This window comes from Aotus nancymaae, unplaced genomic scaffold (assembly GCF_030222135.1).
Source record: "Aotus nancymaae isolate 86718 unplaced genomic scaffold, 86718_ANA_hifiasm-v0.15.2.pri h1tg000028l, whole genome shotgun sequence".
Classification (NCBI taxonomy): Eukaryota; Metazoa; Chordata; class Mammalia; order Primates; family Aotidae; genus Aotus; species Aotus nancymaae.
In genome coordinates this window covers 11,371,885-11,391,799 of record NW_026988441.1, presented here as the reverse complement: position 1 = coordinate 11,391,799, position 19,915 = coordinate 11,371,885, and the positions used below count along the sequence as shown (strand labels likewise).

The 19,915-nt window shown below is 45.6% G+C and overlaps 1 pseudogene; it reads left to right on the top strand.

Moving 5' to 3' along the window:
• Positions 1-417: 417 nt before the first annotated feature.
• Positions 418-13,230, top strand: LOC105718749 (pregnancy-specific beta-1-glycoprotein 8-like; annotated as a pseudogene).
• Positions 13,231-19,915: the final 6,685 nt, after the last annotated feature.

The following is a 19,915-nucleotide window of genomic DNA, read 5'->3' as shown; positions in this document are numbered from 1 at the left end:
GGAAGGATGGTTTCCTCTGGGACACCCAGGTCCTGAATGTCCATCCTTGGAAGCTGCAGCCAAGTTAGACGCAATCAGAGAAAGGAAGGGTCCCTCTCACCAGCCAACACTCAGCTCACCCACAGCACAGTCAGGCGTCCCTGTGACAGGGAACTGATACAGCCCCAGGCCCCTGCACTGAAAGGAAGAGCCAGATGGGGATGAGAAAGGGCAAAGGGTGTGAATGTGCATCCTGACCCAGAGCCATGGGGACAGCAGGAGGCTGAGGCTCAGGACTGTGCTTGCCCAACCTATAGGGTATGTGTGTGACTGTATGTCTCTGTGTGTGTCTCTTTTGTGAGTGTGTGTCTGTGTTTCTGCACATAGCGTGTGTAGAAGTGGGTGAGAGAATCACTGCTGAAGGAGGCAGAGCAGTTCCCAGGGGCCTGAAACACAGAAAAAAGGAAAAAGAGAAGGAGGGAAAAGGAGGCAGGACTGAGGGGAGGGGACGAGAGGTGTCCTGGGTACAGACCCCACCCATGAGACTGATAAGTGCTCCTGCCAGGGAAGAGGCTCAGTGCAGAAGGAGGAAGGACAGCAGAGCTGGCAGCCGGGATCTGAAAGTTTCTGGATCCCAGGCTCATCTCCACAGAGGAGGACACGCAGGCAGCAGAGACCATGGTGTTCCCCTTAGCACCTCCCTGCACACAGCGCATCACCTGGCAGGGGTTCCTGCTCACAGGTGAGGAGAGCACAGGAGGAGGAAGTGCAGTTACTGGCTGGGGTCTCCTGGGGAGGAGGGGGCTCTAAAAAAGAAACAAGGCTCTGTTGGAGCCTAGATAGGGGGAAAATACACCAGAAAGGGACAGGGGTCAAAACGGGAAAATCTCAGTGAACTGGAATTGGTAAGAGGCAAGAAAATCTCAAGTGTTCTGTTTTCCTGGTTAATTATCACTGGCCACTACATTTCATAAAATGAGAATAACTATATCAATGACACTTAAAAACATAAGCAGGGCATGAAACAGTGTCCTCAGCCAAAAACCTCAACGGTTGGAAAAGGAAAAAAACACCACCAGGATGTGGAGGGCCCCGGGATCTCTCACATCTACGGGAGTCTGCAGTCTTTCCCAGGTACTAGGGTGCAACCAAGATCACAAAGCGTCTGTCCTCACGGAGCTCATGCTCTCATGGGGAGGAAGACAAACGTGCAAAGAGATCTAGAATGTGAGGTCAGGTGTTGACAAGAGCCCTGGAGGGAACAGAGCAGAGAAAGGGCAGAAAGGGAAACCCAGGGTCTCCGGAGGAGGTGTCAAGAAAGAAGGCTTCTAAGGCTGCCCTGATGTGAACAGGATCTGAGGGCAGTGGGGAGGGAGCCAGGCAGCCCTCAGAGAAGAGGATTCCAAACAGCAAAAAGGCCAAGGTCAGAAGTGTTGAAGGAATGAGGGTCATGCTGCTGACCTTGACCCAGTAGAACAGTAGGACACACACACACACACACACACACACACACACACGAGGTGTATGTGTGTGTCTCTTCAAGGCTGAGGATTGAAGAGACCTTCTCAGGACTCAGAGCCCCATCTTTACACCCCAATACAAAGCTCTCCATATTGACAGATGCTCTCTCTACCTCCTAGCATCAGTTTTAAACTTCTGGAACCCACCCACCACTGCCCAAGTCATGATCGAAGCCCAGCCACAGGTTGTTTCAGAAGGGAAGGATGTTCTTCTACTTGTCCACAATTTGCCCCCAAATCTTATTGGCTACATCTGGTACAGAGGGAAAATCAAGGACAACGACCATTACCTCACAGCATATTTAATAGACACTCATGAAATTATATTTGGGCCTGCATACAGTGGACGAGAAACAATATATTCCAATGCATCCCTGCTGATTGAGAAGGTCACCCTGAATGACGCAGGATCCTACACACTGCAAGTCACCACGCACGGTGATAGGAATAAAGGAATAACTCGACATTTCACCTTACACCGTGAGTGATTCCACAGGATCCCTGGGTGGTGTCGGGTGGGAGGGTGGTCACTTCTACTTTGCACACACAGGATTGTCAGACCTGGACTGTTTGTGTTTCTCTCTGCGTTATGTCCCATGTTGGGGTTTGGGCATTTAGCACAGGACACACACAATGGGGGACAAACTTCCACAGATCAGAATTCCTTTCCTGCATCCAGACCCCACAGACATTCGCTGCAGAGGAAGGACAGTCTGATGGGGGACTCAGCAGGAGATCAGTCTCAGCCAAGCATCTCATGCCCTCTCCATAATCCTGACCCTGAGGAAGACCCTGGAGAATGGAGTAGGGCTTGGCCTGAGGGGTCCCCTGGGATACTCTCAGAGCAGCTCAGCCCTAGAAGCCCCAACTCCAGACCCTATCCCAAAATCCTTACTCCAGATAAAGCTGAGGAGCCTGTGCGAGGGCCGGGTTGGGTCTTCCTGAGCAGGGCTTACTGGGAGTGAGGTTTTACCAGCTGTCTGAGGACTGTGGCTCCTGGAGCTGCTCACCAGCCAGGGCTTATCTCTCAGAGCCTCATCTGGGCAAGGACAGAACCTTCTTCACCCGATACTCAGAGTAGAGAGGACAGAAAGACAAGCTTTGTAGGCCATCAGCCAACTACCTTGGGAGGTTTAGGACACTCCATAGAAAGTCCAGTGTCCCCAGAAGCAGAAACAGAAGACAGAAGATGTACCTGGCAGCAGCTTGTCCACAGGGATCTGACCTAAAGGTGCTCTCTCATGGAGGCAACTCATAATAAATGCGGTTTGTGGGAACACCTCCTCTGTGCCAAGCATTAGGTCAGGTGAGTAATTTAAAGTGTATTTACAGATAGCATGAAAAGCCACAGACTTTGATGGAGAAAAAGCTTATTTGATGGAGAGAAAACTGAGGCACAGGAAGGCACAGTCACCAAACCAGAGTCACACAAACACCAAGGGCAGGTCAGAGTCCCGTGAGGTCTGTCTGCAGCCACAGGCCCATCCTCTCCACCAAAAGTGAGGGCTTACTGGGGTCTAAGGACCCTACAGTCATTTACTGGCTCAAATCCTTTCTTCTTAGGCATCCAAACCTCAGAGAAGTGAGGGCAAATGGACCGTTGATTAGTTTGTACTCCACAACTAAATCGCCGGCCTCAACTGTCAGAGTCAGGGCAAAACTGTCCCGGCCTCCCCCTTAGATCTTAACCCCGATCACTGAATCTAAAATCCGGTGTTTCCCAAAGTGGTGACGTCACTCTCATGAGAGGATACAGGAGAGGCCTTTGTTTTCTTTCCCCATTCACACCCTGCACCAGCACAGGCCCAGTGGGAGACACATACTCAGGAGTTCTCACGTCGAAAATGAAGGAATTGAATGAAGGAAGGAATGATCCGTAACCTCTTTAGGGACTGGATCCTGGATGCAGAATCCTAGGAGGTTCTAGCCACACCTGTTCTTTGTCCTTCCTAGACTGACACCTATGTTTCATCCCCCTCTACCTCTTGCCCTAAAGCCACCCCACCTCATGTGACTTTGAATCTCCTTGGCCACCGGAAGGTTTTCAGGGCTCCCTGGACCTCGACTGTGGCACTGGGGGCACCTGGTCCCTCGGGACTCTGAGGTCACTGTAGCCCCCTCTGCTCACTGCCATGGGTGTCTCTGGCTCTCTCTGCTCCTCCGTGTCCCTCATCTTCCTCCCCCTTCATTCTAACTGGCAAGGCGTGTCCTGCAAAATTTCCTCCACCTTAGGACTTCTCCAGACATTCCCTCTAACTAGGCTGATGATTCTGTTCCCTTCCCACTCACAGTTTGCCCTGGCCCACCTCCCACAATTAGGAAAGGCACAGAAATCAGCTGGAGTTGCCGCTCCTGCCAGGACATCTCAAGCCAATGTCCCCAGGTCACTAAGAGAATGAGCTTCCACTGTGTCCCCATCTAGGGCTCTTTCCCTGTGTGAGGCTGACCTGTGGAAAACACCATGGGGCAGGGATGGGCAGTACCTCCATCCACTCCTATAACTGCCAGACCAGTTCTTCTGGCCACCTGCACAAACAATACCAACTTATAGAGAGAGTGATTTGCAGTAAAGAAAGATTTTAATTACTCCAAATCTGCCAAACAGGAGGACAGAGGTTTATTATTTCTCAAATCAGCCTCCCCAGTGGATCAAAAGTTAGAGATTTTCAAGGAGTTGGCCAGGCGCAGTGGCTCATTCATGTAATTCCAGCACTTTGGGAGGCCGAAGTGGGTCAGGAGATCAAGACCATCCTGGCTAACACGGTGAAACCCTGTCTCTACAAAAAATACAACAAAATTAGCAGGGCGTAGTGGCACATGCCAGTAGTCCCAGATACTCGGGAAGCTAAGGCAGGAGAATCACTTGAATCTGGGAGCTGGAGGTTGCAGTAAGCTGAGACTGTGCCACTGCACTCCAGCCTGGGAGACACAGCAAGACTCTGACTCAAAAAAAAAAAAAAAGATTTTCCAGGAGTTTCAGGGACACAGGACTAAAAAATAAGTACTGCTAATTGTTTGGGGATGAAATCATGCAGGTGGGGGGAAATGATCTGTCTTTGTGGAATCCGCCTCTAGGTGGGTACCACATGACTGGATGAGCCATTAGTCTTTGGTATGGATGATGTCGGCTGGTTGCCAGAATGCAAAATCTGAGAAACATCTCAAAAGACCAATCTGAGGTTCTACAATAGTGATGTTATCTACAGGAGCAATTAGTCACATATTTTGTAAACTCCGGCCTAATGACATTGGAACAGTAAGGGATTATAGACTGTGCCTACATTTTAGCAGAATTCAGGCTGCTCCTATAATCTTAATCTCATGATCTTTCATTAGTTTTACAAAGGCAGTCCCTGGGCAATAAGGGAATTAGTTTCACAGAGGAACGATTATCACTCTTGCTTCAAAGCTAAAGCATAAACTAAATTCCGCCCATGGTTAGCCTGGCCTATGCCCAGGAATGAGTGAGGACAGCCAGCCTGAGGCTAGACACCGGATGGAGTCGGCCATCTAGTTTGCTCTCACTGTTGTCATCTTTGCACTGACTCATCGGGGTGTCACAGGCTGGACAAGCCTGCAGTCCCCAAACCCCATGGGCTCATTTCACCCATGTCACTCGTGATTACATCCGCAACCTGCTGTGGAGCTCACATTCTCCAGTCACTTCCTAGAGGCTTCTGGTTTCCTGTCAGGCACATAACAAGCTGGAGATTTGTCATTCAGTTCCAACAGCAAGTAAAACACTGAACAAACTCAAAACTCAACAACTCTTCAAAATCCCTCAGAGATGTGAGGTCTCAGTGCCAACTGACCCACATATTGGAGAGAGTGACAGGCAAAGACAGATCAGCAACCTCATCTGAGCACAAACCCCGGCACTGAAACCCCAGTGGGAACCAGTGCTGGGGACAGAGAACCTGAACTGTAACTGGTGAGTTGCCAAAGAATCAATGCGGACAAGACCCAGAGGGAAACACTCGAGGGGATGGACCACTTTTGAGAACAGGGGCACTTTTTGTGACTCTTAGCTTCTGGAGCTCTACCAGGTTTTTGCAGTGAATATTCACTAAAAATATCCTCATCCTTTCAGTGGGGGGAGGGTAAAGGAACGACCTGAAGATATGCCAGTGAATTCTATTATTCTTAATAAGACCTGCCTTTAAGAGAAACTATTTTACCACAGCCTAATCAGCTAGGGTTTTGTCAGAGCCTAAATGGCCCGGAGGAGAGAAAATATCCAACTCCAAATTCCTCTAGCCATTATGTCTCACCTATAATGAGGACAAACCTGAGAGGCTCCAGGTTTTTGTGTCCTGGGCTGTGAATGTCACAAGTGCTCCTTGTGACATTAAAAGCCCAGGGGCACTCGTGACATTCACAGTCCAGGGCACAGACCTCATCCAGGACCACAGAACCCTTCCCTCTCCACTCAGTATCACATCACTGAATGCCTGCTCTCTCAAGTCCCTTTACCCACTACATCATGTCTGACTTTCCACAAATCATACGAGACAGACTATGACAAAATATATATATATATGCAATTTGAAAAGCAAGGATCAGAACAAAGCATAGATGTGACAGATGTGTTGAAATTATCAGACTGGGAATTTTTTTTTTTTTTTTGAGATGGAGTTTTTGCTCTTGTTGCCCAGGCTGGAGTGCAGTAGCATGATCTCAGCTCACTGCAACCTCTCCTTCCAAGGTTCAAGTGATTCTCCTGCCTCTGCCTCCTGAGTAGCTGGGATTACAGGCTCCTGCCACCATGCCTGGCTAATTTTGTATTTTTAGTAGAGATGCATTTCTCTATGTTGGTCAAGTTGGTCTCAAACTCCCAACCTCAGATGATCTACCTGCCTCGGCCTCCCAAAGTGCTGGGATTACAGGTGTGAGCCACTGCACACAGCCCACACTGGGAATTTAAAAGAAATGTCATTAAGGGTCATAATTTAAAAAGTAGACACCATGCAGGAACAGATGAATGATGTAAGCAGAGAGATGATTATTCTAAGAAAGAATCGACAGAAATGCTAGAGATAAAAAATACTGTTAGAGAAATGAAGAATGCCTTTGATGGGCTTACTGATGGACTGGACACAGCTGAGGAAAGAATCCCTAGCTGGAGGACGTGTCAATAGGAACATCCAAAACTGAAACAGGAAAGCTCAAAAAGGGTGGAAAAAAGCAGAACAACATATTCAACTACATGTTTAATATTTTGTATTGCAAATAGCAATTTTTAAATTTTATAGTTGTGGGTGAACTACAAAGTCTGTAACATACATGTAATGGGAATACCGGTGGTTTGGGGGAGCTGTTGGAGGTGGTGAGGTGGGTGCTATCTGATGGTTTTACTGTCTGTTCCACATACACCTGTTTCTTCATGATGATGCCATTTTCATAAGTTGGGGTTCTTCATGTGGAGAGACACACAAGCCACTGGCATCTCACTTAGACTCTTCCTAATTAACATGAACTTAAACTCTAGTTGTGTTTCCTGAGGTTACGAGAAAATGAAGAAAGCATTTCACATACGTGTTGTGGGCTCCTCCCCATTTTTCCTAACTCTGCACAGAAATGAGAAGCAGGGAGCTCTTTCTATATTTACTAACACAACACACATCACTTCTCTTAATTTGGCATCATTCCTCCCTTTATGTAATTGACACACCTAAGACTCTCTCTCTCACCAGTTCTGTCCTTTGATTGGGACTCTCTACTTGGGGAGTGGCTCATTTCAACTCACCTTCGGCTTCTTCCTTTGAGCATAGTGTGATCCTGCTGGAATTCACAACACACCTAAACCTTATTTTGCTATCAAGAGAAATACTACTACCAGCAATTGATCATAGTTGTTTGGACCATCAATAAAAATGTCCACTTATGAAAAAATTTTCATGTTGCCACCAAATATTTTTTGTTACTAGAGTCAGAACATAACATGAGGTCTGAACTCCTGACAACTTTTACATTATTACAAATTGAGCAGCCAAAATCTAAAAATCCAAAATCTGAAATGCCCCAAAATCCAACACTTCTGACCACTTCTGTGATGCAAAAAAGAAGTGCTCACTGGAGCATTCTGGATTTAAACTTTTTCAGATTTTGGATGCTAAACCATTAAGTACACTGCAAATATTCCAAAATCAAACCAAGCTAGAAATCCAAAACACTTCTGGTTTTAGGCTTTCTGCATAAGGAATCCTTTATTCATATAAACTATAGGCATGAAGCTGTACAGCAGATCTCTAGAACCTCCTCATCCTGCATAACTGAAACTGCACACCCATTGAACAATGCCCTATTCTCCTGACCCCAGCTCCTGGCAACTACCATTCTATTCTCGGACTCACTCTGGAATTCGCTGATATGAGGTCCATAGAGTAGTCAAAATCCTGGAATCACAGAGTAGAATGTCTAATGAGACAAAGTATCTGCAAGACTTCTTCCCAAATTTTGGTCTCATGTCCAAACACATATGATCCATGAGGTGCAGATTTCCAGCAGTTCCTGCTCCCGCTTTCCACCAGTCAGTTCTGCATTTGCAGACATCCACATGTATTTCTAGAAAGATCCACATGGTCCTCACCTTTGCTCTACATGGGGAAAGAGAGTATCATGAACCCAGAACAGGGAACATGGTCTTGCTCCAAAGCTGCCAGCTCTTGCCTGTCCCCTTCACTCTTTCTAGATCCTTCCTTGGACTCTGCTCTATCTTTAGAGTCACTGGCTCAAGTCAGTCACTATGAAACCCCTGGGGGAAACTGCCCCACCTTGTGCCTCCACTGCCTGATGGCTGAACTGACCTCCAGGCTTGCCCCTGGCCTCCCCTGTGTTACTTCTGCTGAAGTACCCAGTCCCAGGCCAGGCTGCCCAGTACCCACAGGGTACCCAAAGGACAATGGTAAGTTCCATCATCACTCATCTCTAGGATGTTCTTGGAAAGGGAAGCTGCAGAGAAAACATACCAGGGGGAAAATTAAAACTGAACCTGAAAAGATTCCAGCAGCTGCATGTTCCAGGTGAGGACCACAAGGTGGGCCAGGCAGGCAGCTGGAGAGGGAGGAACTCAGAGATGCACCAGGAGCTGTTACTCTTGGTCTTGTGCCTTTGCATGACCCAACAGAGCTGCTCCATTCATGCTGGAGAAAGTCTGTACTTCTCCCACATAAAGCAGGCAGCCTCACTATCTCTGAGCCCTCAGATTGCCATGCATCTGTCTTGTAACACACACACACCTGCCATGGGGTTTTAAGGACTTCAGTAGACTGAGAGGTGGGAGATGCCAACTCTCACTGAAAAATGCCTTTGGAGGAATCAAAGGTGCCACACAGGGTAATCTTCTCTCTGTTATCTGCACAGTGGAGACTCCCAAGCCCTCCATCACCAGCAGCAACTCAAACCCCAAGGAGGCCGACACTGTGACCTTAACCTGTGAACCTGAGATTCGGGATGCAAGCTACCTGTGGTGGATAAATGGTCAGAGCCTCCCAATCAGTAGCAGGTGGGAGCTGTCCAATGGCAACAGAACCCTCATTCTATTCAGTGTCACGGAGAATGATGCAGGACCCTATGAATGTGAAGTGAAGAACCCAGTGAGTGCCAGTCGCAGTGATCCAGTCACCCTGAATGTCCTTCGTGAGTATTGTCTGTTCCTCTGTGGGCCCAGGCTTCCATCCCAGATACACATGGCCAGCGACCAGGCCACTCAGGTCCAAGTACAGAGACCTTTACCCCTGGACATCGAAGCTGGCCATGATTTTCTGCCCTGGGCAAACCAGAGTAGGCCTAGCCTTAATCAAAAAAGGGAAGAAAGGGGCTGCTCCTGTCACAGGAGGCTAAGGGTCCACAGCTTGTGATGAAAGAAACAGGTGAGTGTCTCAGGCTCCAGATCAGTGAACACAGCAGGGGTTTGCCTGGGACTTCGGTGCTGTGACTTGGTTCACAGGGTCACTCTGGCCCTTCCACAGATCAGGAGCTTCCCCTTCCCCCTGACAATATCACCTGTGGCTTTATTCTCTTTGCTCCAGATGGCCTGGATGCCCCTACCATTTCTTCTTCATACAACTATTACCATCCAGGGGAAATCCCCAAGGTCTCCTGCCTCACAGACTCTCACCCACTGGAAGAGCATTCTTGGCTGATTGATGGGAAGTTCCAGCAATCAGCACAAGTGTTCTTTATCCCCAAAATCACTAAGACATGGAGGGGTCTATAACTGTGTCATCCATAACTCAGACACTGGCAGAACACATCTCATAATCAAGAGGATGACAGTCCCTGGTAAGTGGATCCCTAGAGCACTGGCAATGTTTCCCAGTGAGGTCTATCTGGATAGCAGGAAACAGCCACCTGCCCTCTGCAAAGGGAGAGGGGACATCAAAAACCCATGACAGGGAATGTTTCTACTCCAAAGCCACCAGCTTTGGCCTGTTCACTGCACTCTTTCTAGATGATTCTCTAGACTATACGCTAACAATAAACAATCTGAAAGGAAATTAAGAATTTCAATTGACATTAACATCAAAAGGAATAAAATATTTTGAAATAATTTTAACCAGAAAGGTCAAAGGATTCTACTCTGAAAACTACAAAACATTGCTGTAAGAAATTAAAGATGACATCAATAAATAGAAAGACATTTCATTTGCATGGACTTGAAGACTCAATACTGTTAGGAAGACAGCATTACCCAAAGTGAGCTGCAGTTTCAGCCCAACCCCTACCAGAATCCCAGTAACAGTTTCTGCAGAATTAGAAACATCTGTCCTAAATCTGACCTGACAGGCTCTTATTAATGACTGCCACAACAAAGACACTGAGAGAAAGAAGCAACCATGGGAAGGTTGAAAGTTCTGATGACACAGAAAATAACAACCAGCCCTTCTCACATCCCAAAGCATTCAAAAATATACGAGTGCAGCAGGGCCAGTATGGAATTCACCAAAGACTGATCACCAAGCTAGAAACGTGGTGAGGAACAAAAGAAGGCAGGAATATATCTGACTTGTCACCTCCCACTTTTACCTACTAATCTGATGCTGAAAGGAAATGCTCACTGGAGTATTTTGGATTTTGAATCTTTCAGATTTGGGATGCAAATCAGTAAGTGTATGGCAAATATTTCAGAATCAAAAAATGTCAGAAATAAAAAACCCTTTTCATCCTAAGTCTTATGCATAGGAAATACTCAATCTGTGTGAACTACAGGCATCAAGCTGTAGAGCACATGTCTAGAACCTCCCCATCTCCCATAACTGAAACTGCACACCCATCAATAACTCCTTATTCTCCCCACTACCAGCTCCTGGCAACCAGCAGTCTCTCCTCTGATTCATTCTGGAATCCACTTATATGAGGTCCCTAGAGCAGTCAAACCCATGGAATCAGAGAGTAGAATGTCCAATGAAAGAAAATATTTGCAAAACTTCTTCCCAAATTTCTGTCTCATATCCATCAAACACTCATGGTCCGTGAGGACCAGATTTCCAGCAGTTCATGCTCCCCATTTCCGCCAGTCAGCCCTGCATTTGCAAATGTCCACGTGTACTGCTAGAAGGATTTCCATGGTCCTCACCTGCCCTCTGCAGAAGGAGAGGAAACTTCAAGAACCCAGGACAGGGAATATGGTTCTGCTCCAAAGCCACCAGCTCTTGCCTGTCCCCTTCACTCTTTCTAGGTCATTCCTTGGACTCTGCTCTATCTTTAGAGGTCACTGGCTCAAGTCAGGCACTATGAAACATCTGGGGAAAACTGCCCCACCTTGTGCCTCCACTGCCTGATGGCTGAACTGACCTCCAGGTTTGATAGATGTCTTTGTTGTGGCAGTCATTAATAAGAGCCTGTCAGGTCAGATTTAGGACAGATGTTTCTAATTCTGCAGAAACTGTTACTGGGATTCTGGTAGGGGTTGGGCTGAAACTGCAGCTCACTTTGGGTAATGCTGTCTTCCTAACAGTATTGAGTCTTCAAGTCCATGCAAATGAAATGTCTTTCTATTTATTTATATCTGAGTCTATCTGGTCTCCCCTGGCTTATTTCTGCTGAAACATCCAGTCCTAGGCCAGGCTGCTCAGTACCTTCAGGGTTTCAGGACAATGGGAACTCCCATTATTACTCATCTCTAGAATGTCCTTGGAAAGGGAAGCTGCAGAGAAAATACACCTAAGGGGGCAAAGTAGGATGGAATTTGGAAGGGACCCAGCAGTCAAACATTCCAGGTGAGGAACCCAAGGTGGGCCAGCCAGTCAGCTGATTAGGGAAGGACTGGGAGGGGCACCAGGGGCTGTGACTCCCACTCACATGTCTGTTCATGACCCAACACTGCTGCTCAATTCACACCTGAGAAAGCCTGTGCTTCCCTAAGACAGAGCTGGTGGCCTCACTGTCTTGGAGCCCTTAGATCATCGTACATCTGTCTTGTGACACACATACCAGCCATTGGCCTTCAAGGACTTGGGTGGGCTGATAGGTGGGAGATGCAACTCTGATTGAAAGATGCCTGTGGAGGAATCAAAGATGCCACACAGGGCAATCTTCTCTGTGTTATCTCCACAGGGCAGCTGCCCAAAGCCTCCATCACCATCAACAAATTCAATGCCGTGGAATATGACGATCAGGTAACCTTAACCTGTGTACCGGAAATTGGACATGCCACCTACCTGTGGTGGGTTAATGGTCAGAGCCTCCCGTTCAGTCCCAGGATGCAATGGTCTGATGACCACAGGACCCTCACTCTACAGAGCGTCACAAGAAATGACAGAGGATCCTATGAATGTGGAATACAGACATCAATTGGTGCCATTCTCAGTGACCCAGTCACCCTAAATGTCCTCTGTGAGTATCTTTTGTTCCTCTGTGGGTCAGGCCACCAGCTCAAATCCAAACAGCCAGAGGTCAGGACTCTCAGTCTCTCTCAGGTTCAAGTACAACACCTTTACTTCTGGACACCCGAGCTGGCCATGACTTCTTGCCCTGGGAAACCTGGGTGGGCACAGTCTTGACCAAGAATATAGGGGGAGGGATGCTCTTGTCATGGGAGACTTGGGGTCAACAGCTTGTGATGGGAGAAACAGGTGAATACTTCAGGCTTTGGCTCAGTGAACACAGAGGGGGTTTGGCTGGGACTTCAGGGTGTGTCTTAGCTCAGAGGAACACTGTATCCCTTTAACTGACCAGGACCATCCCCTTCCCTCGGAGGAGGTTACCTGTGGCTTTATTCTTTTGCTCCAGATGGTCCAGACTTCCCCAGGATTTCTCCTTCAGATACCCTTTACCGTCGAGGAAGAAACCTCCACCTGTCCTGCTTCGCAGACTCTAACCCACCAGCAGAGTATCTTTGGATTGTTAATGGGACATTTCTGCCACCAGGAAAAGAGGTCTTTGTCCCCCAAATCACTGAAAAGAATAGTGGGCTCTATGGTTGTTTTGCTCATAACTCAGTCACTGGCAATGGAAACTTCGCATTCAAGAAGATCAAAGTCGTTGGTAAGTGAATCCCAGCATCATTGGCAGTAGGTTTTTAGATGGAGTCTATCTGGCTTTCAGAGAAAGTCAGGAAAACATTTTTATTCCCAGCCTGTGTCCCATAGGCACAAGCAAATCCTAAATTCTCCTCCTGAACCCTCCCAATTGGTCTCTACAGACTCTGTTTTCCTTGTTTTTCTGATTTCTCATGACTGACCTTGTGTCCGGCCTGAGCAATGTAGGGAGGGGGCTTTGTCATGCCTGAGCCCTATGCGGTGGAAGAGGCTTCACAGAGGGACAAGAAGGAGAGGCCTCAAGATCAGTCGCTTCTCGTTGTCACCAACACATCCCTTTCTGTCACGTCTTTGTTTTCTTTTACCTACTGCATGAGCTTCAAGAAACATCTGAGGCTTTGAAACAAGCTCACGCTTTTCCCCCAGATGAGAGGAGGAAGCCCCTTGGATGAGGGAGGAGCAGCTCAGACTCTGCTCCCTGCTCTGCCTCAGGCTGCTCTGTGACTGGCCCTGCCTGACTGCACCTGGGGTGGGACCACTGTGTGTGGAGAAAGAGCCCTAGTGGCCTGTCCTGAATTTGGCTAAATCGAGTTGCCAGTTGAAGGCAAGTGTCCCCTGGGTCAGCCTGCAGGGAAATAAGCAGATGGGAAGCCTCAGGGAGGACTCCTGAGCTGTGTCCTGGCTCTGACATCAGTGGCTGTATGAGGCTGTGGGCACAGCACATGGGACACAGTACAGAGGACAGTGAGTAACGTACAGTTGGAGACATACTGAGATTCACCCATGGGGACTCTGCATGGGAGGGGAAGGGCAGTGCCAAAAAGTGTGTGTGTGTGTGTGTGTGTGTGTGTATATATATATAGACTTTATATATACATAGTCTATATAAAGCATATAGTATATAATATATAAGTATATATAAGTTTATATATATATGTCTGTAAGCCTATATATATGTCTTTGTAGACATATATATATATACTGTATACTATATATTGTATATATATAGTATAAGTACTATACTATAAAGATGCAACCACAAAGAGGTGAAATATTCTAATGGTATAGAAAAAAGCAATGGCCCTTTCTGACGTCCCAAAGCCTTCAAAAATATCTGAGTACAGCATGGCCAGTATGGAGTTGACGGAAGACTCACTGCCAATCTAGAAACATGGTGAGAGGAATTTTTAAAAACTGAAACTGCAGGAATACAGTTGGCTAATCACTGCCCAGCACCCTTTCCACAAGAATTATGTATTTCTTGAAGGAACAATTAGAGACTACTTCATGCTGCATGCTGGTTCCTGGGGCACCCGACTGTAAAATAACATCACTTTCATATTTTTTTTTCTTTTTTTTTTTTTTTTGAGACGGAGTTTCGCTCTTGTTACCCAGACTGGAGTGCAGTGGCGCGATCTCGGCTCACTGCAACCTCCACCTCCCAGGTTCAAGCTATTCCCCTGACTCAGCCTCCTGAGTAGCTGGGACTACGGGTGTGCACCACCACGCCTAGCTAATTTTTGTATTATTAGTAGAGATGGGCTTTCACCATCTTGGCCAGGCCATAACTGAGACATGAGAAAAAGATGCAACCACAAAAAGGTGAAATTTTCTAATGGTATAGAAAAAAGCAATGACCTTGGTCTTGAACTCCTGGCCTCATGATCCACCAGCCTCGGCCTCTCAAAGTTCTGGGATTACAGGCATGAGCCACTGCGCCCAGCCTTCTTTTCTTTCCATGACAGATGCTTCAGAATGAAGTTCTCTTGGCTTCTCAGCTGGGGCCACTGTCGGCATTATGATTGGAGTGCCGGCCAGGGTGGTTCTGATGTAGCAGCCCTGGTTTAGTTTCTGCATTTCAGAAAGACTGGCAGATCCAATGGCCTTCCCCCTTGTCCTATTTCCTACAGGACTGACTGCCAGGCTTGGGAGAGGGAAAGAACTTCTTTGCCTCTATCTGGACCAGATCTCCTCCTCCTCCCACTAAACTGCTTCTCAGCACTAATTCCTGCAGGTCGCTTCCTCCTTGGTGTCCATGCTCTCTGGATCCCCAGTTTCTCTTAGAAATCATTATCCCCAGCCTCTTCTCATTTGTTTCCCAGATTCAATACTTTGTAAAACCCTCCTGGTCCTTTTTAAACATCTCTCGCTTGTGTCACTCTCTCCATTTCCATAAAACCTCCACAGTTGCTTGAAGTACTGATTGACTTCTTGTCTCCAGCCTTTGAAATGTTCCCTGCATATGACTGCCTCATTACCTTCCTGAAATCTAGTGAATTCACCTAATCCAGAATCCTCAGGGTTCTACTCTAGCCTATTTGATATGTTCACATTTCTGCTTTTTACTAATCCTTCTCACTTCCTTTACCTTTATTCCCTAGTGTAAGTTTTCCATCCTAATAGAACTGTCTTCCTCCACATCCCTGCCCCTCCACCCCACATATACATAGAATTCGTACTTTCAATGCTATGCCTAAAATCAGGGTGATCCCGCTCCACCATCTGCCCTTCAGATTTACTCACACCCTCATCACAAGTAAACTCTGACCTCATGGAGAACAGAGACTCTAGCATTAATGTGTGAACCCGAGATTCAGGACACAACCTACCTGTGATGGAGACTTTTTCCCTGATGACCAATTCATGTGTTTATGAAAGATACAGAAATGAAGCAGGCAAGGTCCCTTCCCCAGGAATCATAAAGCCTAAGACAGGAGATAAGACCTGAAAATAATCATGATACCATAATACAAAGAAGGGAGGCCAGGCATGGTGGTTCATGCCTGAAATCCCAGCACTTTGGGAGGCTGAAGCAGGCAGATCATCTGGTGTCAGGAGTTCGAGACCAGCCTGGGCAACATGGTGAAACCCCATCTCTACTAAAAATATAAAAATTAGCTGGATGTGTTGGTGGGTGCCTATAATCCCAGCTACTCAGGAGGCTGAGGCAGGAGAATTGCATGAGCCCAGAAGGCAGAGGTTGCAGTGAACTGAGATCATGCCACTGCACTCCAGCATGGGCAACAGAGCAAGCAAGACTCTGTTTCAAAAAAAAAGAGGAAAGAAAGAAAGAAATGAATGCCACAAGAAATTGGAGAATTCTGAAATATAGGAACACATTGGAATCACTGGGAAACATTTTTATAAGTGGATGCTCTAGCCCCATCCATAAATTGTGATTTAATGACCATTAAATCAAACGGATTATAGAGTGGGACCCAGGCATTGGTAATTTTTAAGTCTTCTGAGATGCTACTAACATGTAACTAGAATAGAGAACCCCTGTTCTAATAGGTAGAATTCAGACCTACATCAATGATTTTTAGCTAGGAGTATCGGAATTACCTAGGGAACTTTTTCAACATACAGAAACCTATACTTTGTTGGCCCTACTCATTAATGGGCTACACAAAAACTAAGTAATCCATCTGAGAAACAGAAGGTAAATGGAAAAGCCACCTCATTTGATATGTTAAATTATATGGAAAGCATTGTCAAATGATAAGTAATACGCGATGCTAAACTGTCTCTAATTTATATTTATGAGTGTGTTACTGAGTGTTCCAAAATTATGAGTCCTAGAAATCTATTATCAGTCATAATGTCATATGCCACAGTAGTACCTAAGTTTCTGTGTGAGCCATGTCTTTATCATAATGAACTCTAATCAGGTTTCTAACCATAGTCATTTTCAATCTTGGTCATTCACAGACAGCTGTTTTGACTTCTTCTCAAAGCAGTTGCAATCAGCTACAGTCCAAAGTTGCTTCTTCTTCAAAAAGATTTATAAAAAAGACTCTGACAAGTACTCTTGAACATAAGTTTCTGATAACTTTAAGATCATACCTCCGGACATTCTAAGAACTTAGAATTTTAATAAACAGGCTGACATTTTCATGAATTTGCCAACCAAGAATAAGCAGGAAAGAAATCAATTTCTTTGGACTAAATAATAATAATGAGGATAATATTTTTATGATTTTTTATTTGGAAATTTGCCGATTCTTTAAATGTTTTGTTTTCCAGATTTATGACTTTTTTCTCTTTTAAGCAATCTACAGCTTATAGCCATTTGGTAAAGTACACTTTTGTGAACAAAAACAGAAATATTTATTTGTGCTCCTTACCTGACTGCCCCAGGAATGGGGAACTATTCATGAGTATTTATATGATTATGGTAACACAGTTATTTGCACAAGTTCAGTAAGAATCTGCCCTTTCTATAACAGGACACATTTGAAACAACTGGTTATGTTACCAAGGCTTTGACTGGGATGTTATATTTGAGAATATACACAGAATGAGGCCACAGGTACTGCAGGCAAATTCGGAAGTTAGCCTTGGTTTTCTTTTATAGTCTCAAAAGGTTTTTTTGTTTTTTAAGTTTAATGTGAAGTTTCTTAGAAAAACTTCTAGCAAAGCAAACTTTAAAAAGAGCCTCCGTGGTGCATCGCTACTCTTGCTGCACTTATTTGAAGAATCAGGCTAAGTTTGATAAAACTCAGCTTACTTTGCAAACAAATTTGTCTTTCTGGGAATTATCTTTGGTAAAAATAGAGACTCCTATAGAGAGAAAAAAATATGTTGAAAAGAAAGACTATAGTGCACCTGTGATGAGACTGCAACTCTGCTCATTAAGTTTTTATTATCCACCTGTAGACTGAACTGGACCATGGATTCTTCTAGCTACTTCAATCCAAAGCTCTCCCATGGAATTACTAAGAACAAGAGCTGCTCTGTTCCTGAAGCCCTATAAACTGGAGGTGGACAACTCAATGTAAATTTCAAGAGATAACCCTCATGCCTGAGGTGTGAGCCACTTAGAGACTTCGCTGAATTGTTCGACACACCATGACGAGAGACCCTCAAACTGCAGACCAGGACAAGAGTTGACAACTTCACACTGTGGACAGCTTTTTCAAAGATGTCAGAACAAGACTCCTCTCATGATGAAACTTTCACCCCTCTTAATTTGTTCTTGCTTATGCCTGCCTCCTTCACTTGGCAGGATAATGCTGTCATTAGAAATTCACCCACCGTTCTGGTATTATACTGCCCAGGGGGAGCTGCCCGAAACAATGCCTCACAAATAAAAGTCAATTAGATGTATAACTAAATTAGTTGTAACTTTGCTTTATGATGCATGTTCACAGCCAGTGATGGCCAGTGGAGTCTCTCAGGCTGCATCTTTCTCACCCTGACCCTCCTGCCTCTCACTTTTACTCATATGGATGCTTCTGATTTCACTGGGCCAACCCAGATTATCCAGAATACCCTCAAGATACTTAACTTCATTACCACTGCAAAGCCTTTTTACCAAGAAAGGTAGATGCACGTGTCAGGGGTTAGAATGTGGACACTTTTAGAGGCCATTGTTCTGCCTAACACTGGTAACCTTCTTTTGTAAAATGTATTTATTATACTTTACGTTCTGGGGTACATGTGCAGATCATGCAGGTTTGTTACATAGGTATACACATGCCATGGTGGTGGTTTGCTGCATCCATTGCCCTGTCATCTACATTAGGTATTTCTCCTAATGCTATCCCTCCCCAATCCCCCAACCTCCTACTATTCCTCCCCTAGTTCCCCACCCACCAGGCCCCAGTGTGTGATGTTCCCCTCCCTGTGTCCATGTGTTCTCATTATTCAACACCTACTTATGAGTGAGAACATGTGGTGTTTGCTTTTCTGTTCTTGTGTCAGTTTGTTGAGAATTATGGTTTTCAGTTTCATCCATGTTCCTGCAAAGGACATGAACTCATTCTTTTTTATGGCTGCATTGTATTCCATGGTGTATATGTGCCACATTTTCTTTATCCAGTCTATCACTGATGGGCATTTGGGTTGGTTCCAAGTCTTTGCTGTTGTGAACAGTGCTGCAATAAATACATGTGCTAACACAGGTAACTTTCATAAACTTCACCCACAACACACATTTGTTTTGTATAGTTTAAAACAAAGACGATAACAGTCCTTTCCCAAAACAAACCTCCTTCTTGCCTGGGAACTAGACTGCCTTTGTAGGACTAACAAATTAGCCACAAGATTAGAAATTATGGTTCAAGAGTCATGCACTTCAAGGCTACAAGATTCTGACCCTCCCTAAACTGCTCCTAACATCAGTGTTTGAGATACGTTGTGGATCCGGCACTTGATGGATCAGCTGGCACCACCCAGATTGATAAACTGGGTCATCTGATCTCATAACCCACCACTGAGGAGCTGACTCAGCACAAAAGGACAGCTTCAACTTCCTATGATTTCATCTCCCACTTTACCAATCAGCACTCATGCTACATCAGCTAATACTAAAGTTACTTAGATATACAATTTGAATGAACTCCATGGTCTAAGTCAAGATGCCTATGATAACCCATCAGTTTTCAGTGCTATGCACATAATTTGAAGAATGACTGGGATTCAAGAGGATATAAGTCTAATAGTAATTAGGGATGGACTCATGGAGAACCAGGATGGCCACCTTGTCCTTCCTAAGTCCTTAAAGCTTTTATCATTGCAAAATCTGAATTCCATAACTCATCATGGAAATGAAAAATATTAAATGGAATATATTGGTGTGGTGACATCAATTGCTCAGAGCATTTATAACCAATGTTTGGCCTCATATTCCTGAGAAAACAATCAAAGCTTCAGGTACTCCTCATCACCTGGTGCTACATTTAAACATTTTTAAATGAGATTTCATTCAATTGTTATTTTCAATGCATGTTTTCTCACTCTGGCTGTATAAAAGTTCTCACATGCAAATTAGCTGAGCATCGTGGCGCGTGCCTGTAATCCCAGCTACTCAGGAGGCTGAGGCAGGAGAATTGCCTGAACCCAGGAGGCGGAGGTTGCGGTGAGCCGAGATCGCGCCATTGCACTCCAGCCTGGGTAACGAGAGCGAAACTCCGTCTCAAAAAAAAAAAAAAA